The 10,000-nt window shown below is 50.5% G+C and overlaps 1 protein-coding gene across 1 annotated transcript in view; it reads left to right on the top strand.

The window, feature by feature from the left end:
* crb (cell polarity complex component crumbs) overlaps nt 1-10,000 on the top strand; it is a 124,168-nt gene that overhangs the window by 54,550 nt on the left and 59,618 nt on the right. The gene's annotated exons all lie outside the window — the stretch shown is intronic.

The raw sequence follows: 10,000 nt of genomic DNA on the forward strand, positions 1-10,000 counted from the left end.
TCCCTCCCTCTCCCTCTGTCTCCATCCCTCCTCTCCCTCTGTCTCCATCCCTCCCTCTCCCTCTGTCTCCTATCCCTCCCTCTCCCTCTGTCTCCATCCCTCCCTCTCCCTCTTGTCTCCATCCCTCCCTCTCCCTCTGTCTCCATCCCTCCCTCTCCCTCTGTCTGTCATCCCTTCTCCCTCTCACCTCTGTCTCCATCCCTCCCTCTCCCTCTGTCTCCATCCCTCCCCTCTCCCTCTGTCTCCATCCCTCCCTCTCTCCCTCTGGTCTCCATCCCTCCCTCTCCATCTGTCTCCATCCCTCCCTCTCCCTTGCCTGTCTCTGCATCCCCTTCCCTCTCCCTCTATTCTCCATCCCTCCCTCACCCTCTCTCTCCCATCCCTCCCTCTCTCCCTCTCTCTCCCTTCCCCCTCTCCCTTTCTCTCCTTCTCTTCCTCTCCCTCCCTCTCCCTCTCTCTCTCTTCCTTCCTTCCTTCCTCTCCCCCCTCTCTTTCTCTCTCTCTCTCACGTGTGCGTACGCGTGTTCTTGTACCTGCAAACGTAAATGCACAGCGAAGAGAAAAGAATGGAAACGCCCACATGCCAAAGTTCCTTCTCCCTTGCTAATGGTTTTAGAACGGTTCGGCGGCCAAAACCTGGACTTGTTAATCATGCACTCACGCTGAGGAGTCGCATGACTTTGTTGTTTGCCTTTATTTCCTTTTTTTCTGTTTCGTTTGTCTGTTTGTTTGGCGGTGTCCTCATTTTTAAGGTATGTGGGATGGAGAGGAAGAGAGAGATTCGAAATGGAGAGAGGAAAATACTCTTTATTACATAGAGGCCTATAAATTCCCCCATCTCCCACCTCCCACCTCCTTGGTAAATGGTGAGTGGAACCTGGCGTATAAAAGCAATAAAACATGGATATGGATGTACATTTTATTCACCATTTCCATCGTTTCCTGCAAACAAGGAAGCGAATAGAAAGCAATGAAAAACCGGTAATGTTCTGTTTTTCAGATTACTGCGTAGGACAATCGCCCGAAATCATTTTGTTTACAACGGAAATAATTTAAAGTAATCCGGCCGTCCGCAAAGATAGGGGGTGGGGGTAGGGGGGGAAATCGTACAAGACATTTTCTGGTTTTATGGCCCGCCCAGGCCTACATGCGATCCGCACCCTCAGGTAGGCCTACTAGGCTGTTCCGGGAGGGAGTAACACGTCGCCTGCGGTGAAAGATTCCATCTATCTTGTATTTGTTTCAGTTTCTATTCTTTCTTTCTCTTTCTTTCTCTTTCTTCTCTCTTTCTCTCTCTCTCTCTCTCTCTCTCTCTCTCTCTCTCTCTTTCTCTCTCTCTCTCTCTCTCTCTCTCTCTCTCTCTCTCTCTCTCTCTCTCTCTCTCTCTATCTATCTATCTCTCTCTCTCCCTTTCTCCCTTTCTCTCCATCTCTCCATCTCTCCATCTCTCCTTCCCCCTCCCTCCTTCCTCTTCCTCTCTCCCTCCCTCCCACCACCCCTCTACTCTCTCTCTCTCTCTCTCTCTCTCTCTCTCTCTCTCTCTCTCTCTCTCTCTCTCTCTCTCTCTCTCTCTCTCTCTCTGTCTCTCTCTCTTTCTTTCTGTCTCTCTCTCCCCCTCTCTCCCTCCCTCCTTCCCCCCTCCCACCTTCCTCTTTCTTTCGCCCGTAAGTACCATAAACGAGGGGGGGGGGGGGATTTGGGCATATTTGGCAATTCTTTCCACAGGGAGGCAATTAAAGCTTGAGTACATCGTTTTGAGCTCATTTCTACGTGCGATTAGCGTAGATTGAGGAGGAGGAGGGGTCGGGGTGGGGTGGGGGGAAGGAAGAAGGAGCAAGGGGGGGGGGAGCGCCAGGTGTTGTCCGTTGTGTGTCGTAGTTATCTTGGTAATGTTACTGTTGTTTCTGGTACTGCTGTTACTACTCTTATTGCTGTTTTCCTGATGTTACTGATATTCCTCGTCCTGGTATTCCTGGTGTTGATGTTACTGTTGTTACTGTAGGTGATATCACTGCTATTTTGCTGTTTCTGGCATTCCTGACAATAATGTTACATCCTTTCAACTTGCTCCTGATGTTACCTAAATTACTCCCAAGTACTGCGGTTCTCGCATTACTGTTTTTGATATTGTTGCTACTTGTCCTGACATTGCTAGATTTTTCCGTTACAGCTGTTACTGCACCGGCTTTTTCCACTTGGTAATGTCTAGTGATTTGATATAATTGATATAGGCCTATTATACGATTAGGCTTCTAAAGAAATGAGGAATGAGGGGGTAAGGGGTGGTAAGGGGAAGGAGGAGTTGTGGTAAGTTGGGGGAGGGGTTGTGTGGCATTTTGTTTTTTTCTATTTTCCGCTTTGTTGTATCTTCTACTCCTTGCTGTCTTTTTTTACCTTTTGTTATCGTATTCCCTTCTTTTGAGTCTTATTTCATGTCCATTTCACATTTTTTTCTTCTCTTTTCTTCTCAGTTCGTTTTTCTTCATCTTTTAAGTTTCTTAACTTTTGTCTGCTCTTTTCTTTTCTCTGTTTCTCGTTGTCTTTCTCAGTTGTTTCATTCTCCCGTTGTGTGTTTTCATCTCATTCTTTTTCTTGTTTTTGTCTTCTACGTTTTCCCTTTTTTCTTTTTTTTCCTTACCCCTCCTACTCCTGCTCCTCCTCAACCCCTACCCCAACCCTTTCCCCTATCCCGGCCCCTACCCCAACCCCTACCCTTATCTTTATCGAGCCAGTACCTCTTAAAAACTAGATTAAAAGAGCAGTGGATATGCTTCTTATACAACCCTCATTAATTCCTGGCGCCGTCTTTTACCCTGTTCAGTCTTGCATGCCGATCGCCTTGTCAACATTTTGCAGCGTCCCTCCTGTGAACCTACGTGTCTGTGCAACGCTCTGCCGGCCCTTGCAACGAGTCCGGCGGCAGCGGTTGCATTAACGGGAGTTGTTGCGGGGGTGTCGGGGTGGGCTCGTTCGCAATAGTCCGGAATTGGTTGGGTTTCTGGATGGCATGGATGGTCACGTTTCTGAGGTGGGGTTGGAGGGGGTGGAGAGGGGGTTGGAGGGAGGGAAGGGGGAGGTTATGGGGTGGAAAGGGGGTTGGAGGGATGGAAGGGGGGAGGGTATGTGGGGTGGAGAGGGATGGGAAGGAAGGGTAAGTGGGGGATAGAGGGGAAGGGAGGAGAAGGGTAAGTGGGGGATAGAGGGGGAAGGGAGGAGAAGGCTAAGTGGGGAGTAGGGAGGGAAGAGGGGAGGGTAAGGGGTGCAGGGTATGGGATGGAGGGCGGAGGAGGAGGAGGTAGGAAGGCTCTTGAAGATTTAAGATTCTGTTGCGAAGGATGCAGTTTGTCGCCGTCATTAATTTATGGCGCGGGCGTACGTGAGTGACGGCGGGTGATTCGGCATCGTAATTGGCTTTTCTTCATCTTCATCATCTTTTTTTCTGCTTCTTTTTATTTATTTTTTCTTCTTCATCCTCTTCAGTTGGAAGGTTGGACGAAACTCTTTTTAAGCTATTTCATTCGGCTTTTGAAGTCTGAAGCTGAAATTGATTGTATTTTTTTTTTTGATAAATGGAAAGAAAAAACAAATTGTCTGAAAGTCTGCCTTTATTCTATTTATTCCTTATCTTTATTTTGTATTTTTCATCACCATGGGAGTTTTTATTCTTGTGATACGACTTGATGTAACCTTTGTTTGACTCGGCCGTACGCGGAACCACCCAAAGCACTTAACGGTCGATATCAGACGGCCATCGCTGTTCCTAATTGCTTCTGCCTTCATTGGACACCGAGTAAACAATGAGTCACCTTTTCCTCATCGTCTTTCCATCCACGCACTCCCCGGCTCATTACTTCACCTCTCCTCCCCCTCCCTGTTCTTCCTCTCCGATCCCGTACCTCCTCCTCCCCCTCCTCTCCTCTTTCCTCTCCCCCTCCTTCTCTTTCATCTCCCTCCTCCTCCTCTTCCTCTACCTCTTCCTCCCTCCTCTCCCCCTTCCTCATTCCTCCTCTCCCCCTTCCTCTTCCTCCCTCCTCTCCCCCTTCCTCTTCCTCCATCCCTCTTCCTCCCTCCTCTCCCCCTTCCTCTTCCTCCCTCCTCTCCCCCTTCCTCTTCCTCCCTCCTCTCCCCCTTCCTCTTCCTCCCTCCTCTCCCCCTTCCTCTTCCTCCATCCTCTCCCCCTTCCTCTTCCTCCCTCCTCTCCCCCTTCCTCCTCCTCCCTCCTCTCCCCCTTCGTCTTCCTCCCTCCTCTCCCCCTTCGTCTTCCTCCCTCCTCTCCCCCTTCCTCTTCCTCCCTCCTCCTCCTCCCTCCTCTCTCCCTTCCTCTTCCTCCCTCCTCTCCCCCTTCCTCTTCCTCCCTCCTCTCCCCCTTCCTCTTCCTCCCTCCTCTCCCCCTTCCTCTTCCTCCCTCCTCTCCCCCTTCCTCTTCCTCCCTCCTCTCCCCCTTCCTCTTCCTCCCTCCTCTCCCCCTTCCTCTTCCTCCCTCCTCTCCCCCTTCCTCTTCCTCCCTCCTCTCCCCCTTCCTCCTTCCTCCTCTCCCTCCTCCTCTTCCCTCCTCTCCTCCTCCCCCTTCCTCTTCCTCTTTCTCTTTCCTCTTCCTCCCACAATAAAGCGCGATGGCTATCTATTCCGTATCTCACGAAGAGGACGCGGCGCCCTATCCATTTTCGCCGCCAAATAAACGCCCACGCAAACAGCCACGCCCACGCCCGCGATGACCGTTTGCCGTGTAGTTTGGGTGCCGCGTCCGGAATAGATGTCCGTGATTCTTCCTACTTATTTATTTATTTTTCTTGATTTATTATTATTATTTTTGTCATTATTTTATTACTTTATTATCTTGTTATCTTTATTATTATTATTTTATTATCTTTATTATATTATTATTATTTTATTATTTTATTTTATTTATTATCTTATTCTGTTTATTATTTTATTATCTATTTTTCTTTATCACTATTATTTATTTATGGGCCAGTGTTTTGCTTCTTCCCGGATATGGCTGCTCATAATCGTGGGCGTCTTTGTTGTTGTTGTTAAGGTCCTGGCGGGAATACAGTTAGTTCCTAAAATCAATTTTGAACTTGATCCTTGAGGTTGGGATACAGGTCGGCTTACGTCAAGGCACAGCGCGGAATAGCATAGATTTTAAGCAGAGAAAAGGATAAAGAAGGAGAAAGTTTAAGAAAGACTAAGAGGGGGGAAGCTGGAGCAGCGGTAAACAAAGAGGGAGGAAGAAGAAGAAGAAGAAGAGAACAATGAGTAACCGACGCTCGGAATATATAAGCCACATTTGTTCTCGTCAGGTAACCCGAAATGAAGCCATATTTTCGTCATTGAATGTACACATAGGTTTTTTCCCCCCCTTCTTCTCTCAATAATTCGTGTTCGGTTCTTCCCCTGTTTGACTATTTCCGCTTTTTTTCCCCTTCCTCTCTCAATAATTCCTTTTCGGTACCTCTCCCGTTTTACTATTTCCCTTTTTTTTCCCTTCCACTCTCAATAATTCCTGTTCGGTTCTTCCCCCGTTTGACTATTTCCGCTTTTTTTCCCCTTCCTCTCTCAATAATTCCTTTTCGGTACCTCCCCCGTTTTACTATTTCCCTTTTTTTTCCCTTCCACTCTCAATAATTCCTGTTCGGTTCTTCCCCCGGTTGACTATTTCCCTTTTTTCCCCTTCCTCTCTCAATAATTCCTGTTCGATTCTTCCCCCGGTTGACTACTTCCCTTTTTTCCTCTTCCCCCTTCAATAATTCCTGTTCGGTTCTTCCCCCGTCTGACTACTTCCCTTTTTTCCTCTTCCCCCCTCAATAATTCCCGCTCGGTTCTTCCCCCATTTGACTATTTCCCCTTTTTTTCCCCTTCCACTCTCAATAATTCCCGCTCGGTTCTTCCCCCGTCTGACTATTTCCCTTTTTCCCCCTTCCTCTCTCAATAATTCCTTTTCGGTACCTCCCCCGTTTTACTATTTCCCTTTTTTCCCCTTCCCCCCTCAATAATTCCTGTTCGGTTCTTCCCCCATTTCCCTTTTTTCCCCTTCCTCTCTCAATAATTCCTGTTCGGTTCTTCCCCCGTTTGACTATTTCCCCCCGACGGCGACGCTCCCAACGCGGAAGGTGAGCTACCGCGCTCTCGCCTAACGGAGGACTCATTACCGCTGTACCCTCTGCTAACGGGAGAAGCGGAGTCATGCCTGTGCCCGTCACCCACGCGCGGAAGGGCATGGGGAGGGGAGGGGAGGGGGGAGCGTGCGAAAGAGGGCAAGGGGAGAGGAGGGAAGGAGTGAGGAAGGGAGGAGGGAAGGTGGAGGGTGAAGGGTGAAGGAGAGGAGGGAGGAGGGAGGTGAAGGGTTGGAGGAGTGAGTGAGGGTGGAGAGTGGAGGGAAGGGGAAGGAGGAAGGAGGTGGGGCAGGTTAAAGGGTGGGGGGAGGAGGAAGAGGAGGAGGAGATTGGGGTAGCGGTAGGGGTTTTGGTGGAAGGGGAGGATGCGAAAAAAGGTATGAGGAGAGAAGAAACAGAATAGGATGGTTATGCCCTCTCTCTCTCTCTCTCTCTCTCTCTCTCTCTCTCTCTCTCTCTCTCTCTCTCTCTCTCTCTCTCTCTCTCTCTCTCTCTCTCTCTCTCTCTCTCTCTTTCTCACTCTCTCTCTTGCCCCATTCCTTCCTTTTCCCTCCCTCCCTCTTCTCTCTCTCCCTACCTCATGTACGTATGCGTCATCATTTTCCTCAACCTCGCTCCCTCATTCCCTACTGCTAGGTTATCCCCCTCTCTCTTCTCTCTCTTCCACCTTCCACCTCTCTTTCCTTCCCTCTCTTCCACCTTCCACCTCTCTTTCCTTCTCTCTCTTCTGACCCGTTATCCCTCCCTCTCTTCCCCCCCGTTATCCCTCCCTCTCTTCCCCCCCGTTATCCCTCCCTCTCTTCCCTCCCCCCTCCTCCGTTGCGGCTTCCGGGGAGAACATCCGCGTGCAGAGTGGTGCAAGGTGCTCGCTTCTTCTGCTTCTCTTCATTTATCACAGTTCGTCCTTCCCCTGTCGCTTGCGAGGGGCGTCGCCGTTTTTCTCGTCCCCTTTCTGTTTTTCTTGTTCGTTTTCTCGCCCTCTCCCATGGGCCCACTTTCAGGTGTTTTTTTTCAATGTTTTCGAAATCTATAAACCTCGAAGTGACCACATTTTTACAAGCGGGTGGTCACCGTGATGCTGGATTTTTATTCGTGGTTAGGTGAGGTTGGAGATTTCTCTTTTTGTTCTTTTTTCTTCTCTTTCTCTCTCTCTTTCGTCCTTCACATTTTTTTGTTGTATGGTGTAGGTCTTTTAAACATCTCATTCACGCATGCTCGCACACGCACGTATGTATGCACCCATTTTCTCTCTTTCTCTTTCTCTCTCTCTCTCTCTCTCTCTCTCTCTCTCTCTCTCTCTCTCTCTCTCTCTCTCTCTCTCTCTCTCTCTCTCTCTCTCTCTCTCTCTCTCTCTCTCTCTCTCTCACGAACACACACGCACACACACGCACACGCACACACGCACGCCTCACATGCACACACACACACACACACACACACACACACACACACACACACACTCACACACACACACACACACACACACACTTACACGTTCACAAACACACGCACATACACAAAAACACACATACACACACACTGTCTGTATACACACACACACACACACACACACACACACACACACACACACACACACACACACACACACACACACACACACACACACACACACAAACACACACACATGCGCACGCACACGCACGCACGCACACACACACACAGATATATATATAAATATAAATATATATATATATATATATATATATATATATATATATGAAATTGTTTCCCGTTTATTCTCCTCCGCCACCAATTCAGCCCCATTACCTTCTCCCTTTGTGGTTTTCTCCCCCGCCATCAGCGCCGTCAGGAGGTTACTCCAGCAGGAGCCGCAGCACAAAACAGTCCCTCCCGCATGTTTTGTTGCCGCCGTTACACCGCCGCGTTATGACGAGCGCGCTGTTTGCGTAACGGGTGCGGTCGCCCCTCGCGCTGTCACGGCGACGGAGGTTCTTGCAGGGTCCTCGCCTGCGCAACTACGCGAAAACCTCCTCCCGCCGCCGCCGCCGCCGCCGCCGCCGCCCCCGTCCGTGTCAGCCTCACCGCAGACCTCGGCGGCGTCGCTGCGCCTCGCCGGGTCAAGGGGAAGGAAGCGTGTTTGTTTGGCCTCTCTCTCGCGATCGCCTCCGCTTGCTGGCGCTGAATGAACCCGATTGTTCGCGGGGGAGAGCGGGCTGCGCGGCGACGCTTTTCTTTCGTTAGTTTTCGGTTGAGGATTCCGATGAAGGGTGAGGGAGGGGGAGAGGGAGAGGGAGAGGGAGAGGGAGAGGAAGTGACATACGGGGGAAGGGGGAAGCGACATATGGGGGAAGGGGGGAGGGTAGATCATGCTTCTTCTCGCGATCTGAGAAGCATGACGCCAAGGACAGAAACATCCCCACCCTTCACCAGACCTTTCCGGTCTTCGCCCCGTTGCCTCGCGAAGTATCTGGCCATATGCGATGAGATATAAGCCCTGGTACCTCCTCCGATACGTTGTTGATCCCGCCATGCACTCGAGGCGGCAGGATGGTCGGCCCGCGTATCAGGAGCCTCGCCCCGAGTCCTTTTACAGAGCAAATTATGTACTAGGCAGAGCACCGTGGTGGTGTCGGTGGGCAAGTACCCGGTAGCCTCCAGGCAGGGACTACATACTCAGGTGTATTATCAAGTTTATACCTGGTAATCTCCGTGTCGAACTCGCAAGCCGTAACAGGAATCCAGATCGGCTGTGTGAGAGCGGGGGAGAGGTTAGGGAGAGTGCGGGAAGGAGGGTGAAGAGGGGGGAGTGGGGGCTGGAGGGAGGGAGGGAGAGGGAGAAGGAGGCAGGCATAATTTGCGTGAGAGAGAAAGGGGAAAGATTTATAAGCCCTGACGAGAACGCTTATGCGAGATAATAGGTTTGGTGATATTCGGAATGTATTATTTTAGCGTGATTTATTGCCGATATATAATTTAATGTTTGTATTCTGAATGGAATAAAAAAAATAGAAAGTTGCCTTTCGTTTGTTCATGGGGCGACGTTTTTTTTTTTTTTTTTTTTACGTCGAAATGAATGTTTTTAGCATTGCAGAAAGTTGCACGGTGAGACGACAAGACGAAGGGAAATCCGCGATATACGACACCTCTTTAGCTCCCCCCTTCTCCCCTCCCCCTCCTCCCTTCCCCCCTCCCACCATTCTCCCCGCCCCCTCCTCGCACCATTCTCCCCCCCTTCTCCCCTCCCCCTCCTCCCCTTTCCCCCCTCCCACCATTCTCCCCTCCCCCTCCTCCTCCCACCATTTCTCCCCCCCCCCTCCTCCCCACCATTCTCCCCTCCCCCTCCCTCCCTCCCACCATTCTCCCCTCCCCCTCCTCCTCCCACCATTCTCCCCTCCCCCTTCCTCCTCCTTCCATCTTATTCTCCCCCACTTCCCTCCCACCATTCACCCCTCCCCCTCCTCCTCCCACCATTTTCCCCTCCCCCTTCCATCTTATTTCTCCCCCTCCCCCCTTCCCCCTTCCCCCTCCCCCTCCCCCTCCCCCTTCCCCTTACTGTCCAAAAAATTCAAGGTCATTGGCGGAGTTATGGGTGGTTGTGTGCTGTTATGCCGTCTCTGCGATGGCGATGTGCACGTTAATGGCGGTTTGATGACACTCAACATGCATTATGTACAAGCGCGAGAATGTGCGAAAAGATCGCGCACGAAGGTTTCTCGGGAATGTCTCTCTTTCACTCTCGTTCTCTCTTTCACGGGAGTCAGTCTGTCTGTCTCTGTCTCTCTCTCTCTGTCTCTCTGTCTCTCTGTCTCTCTGTCTCTCTGTCTGTCTGTCTCTCTCTCTCTCTCTCTCTCTCTCTCTCTCTCTCTCTCTCTCTCTCTCTCTCTCTCTCTCTCTCTCTCTCT

Source organism: Penaeus vannamei, chromosome 18 (genome assembly GCF_042767895.1).
Source record: "Penaeus vannamei isolate JL-2024 chromosome 18, ASM4276789v1, whole genome shotgun sequence".
In the NCBI taxonomy this organism is placed as follows: Eukaryota; Metazoa; Arthropoda; class Malacostraca; order Decapoda; family Penaeidae; genus Penaeus; species Penaeus vannamei.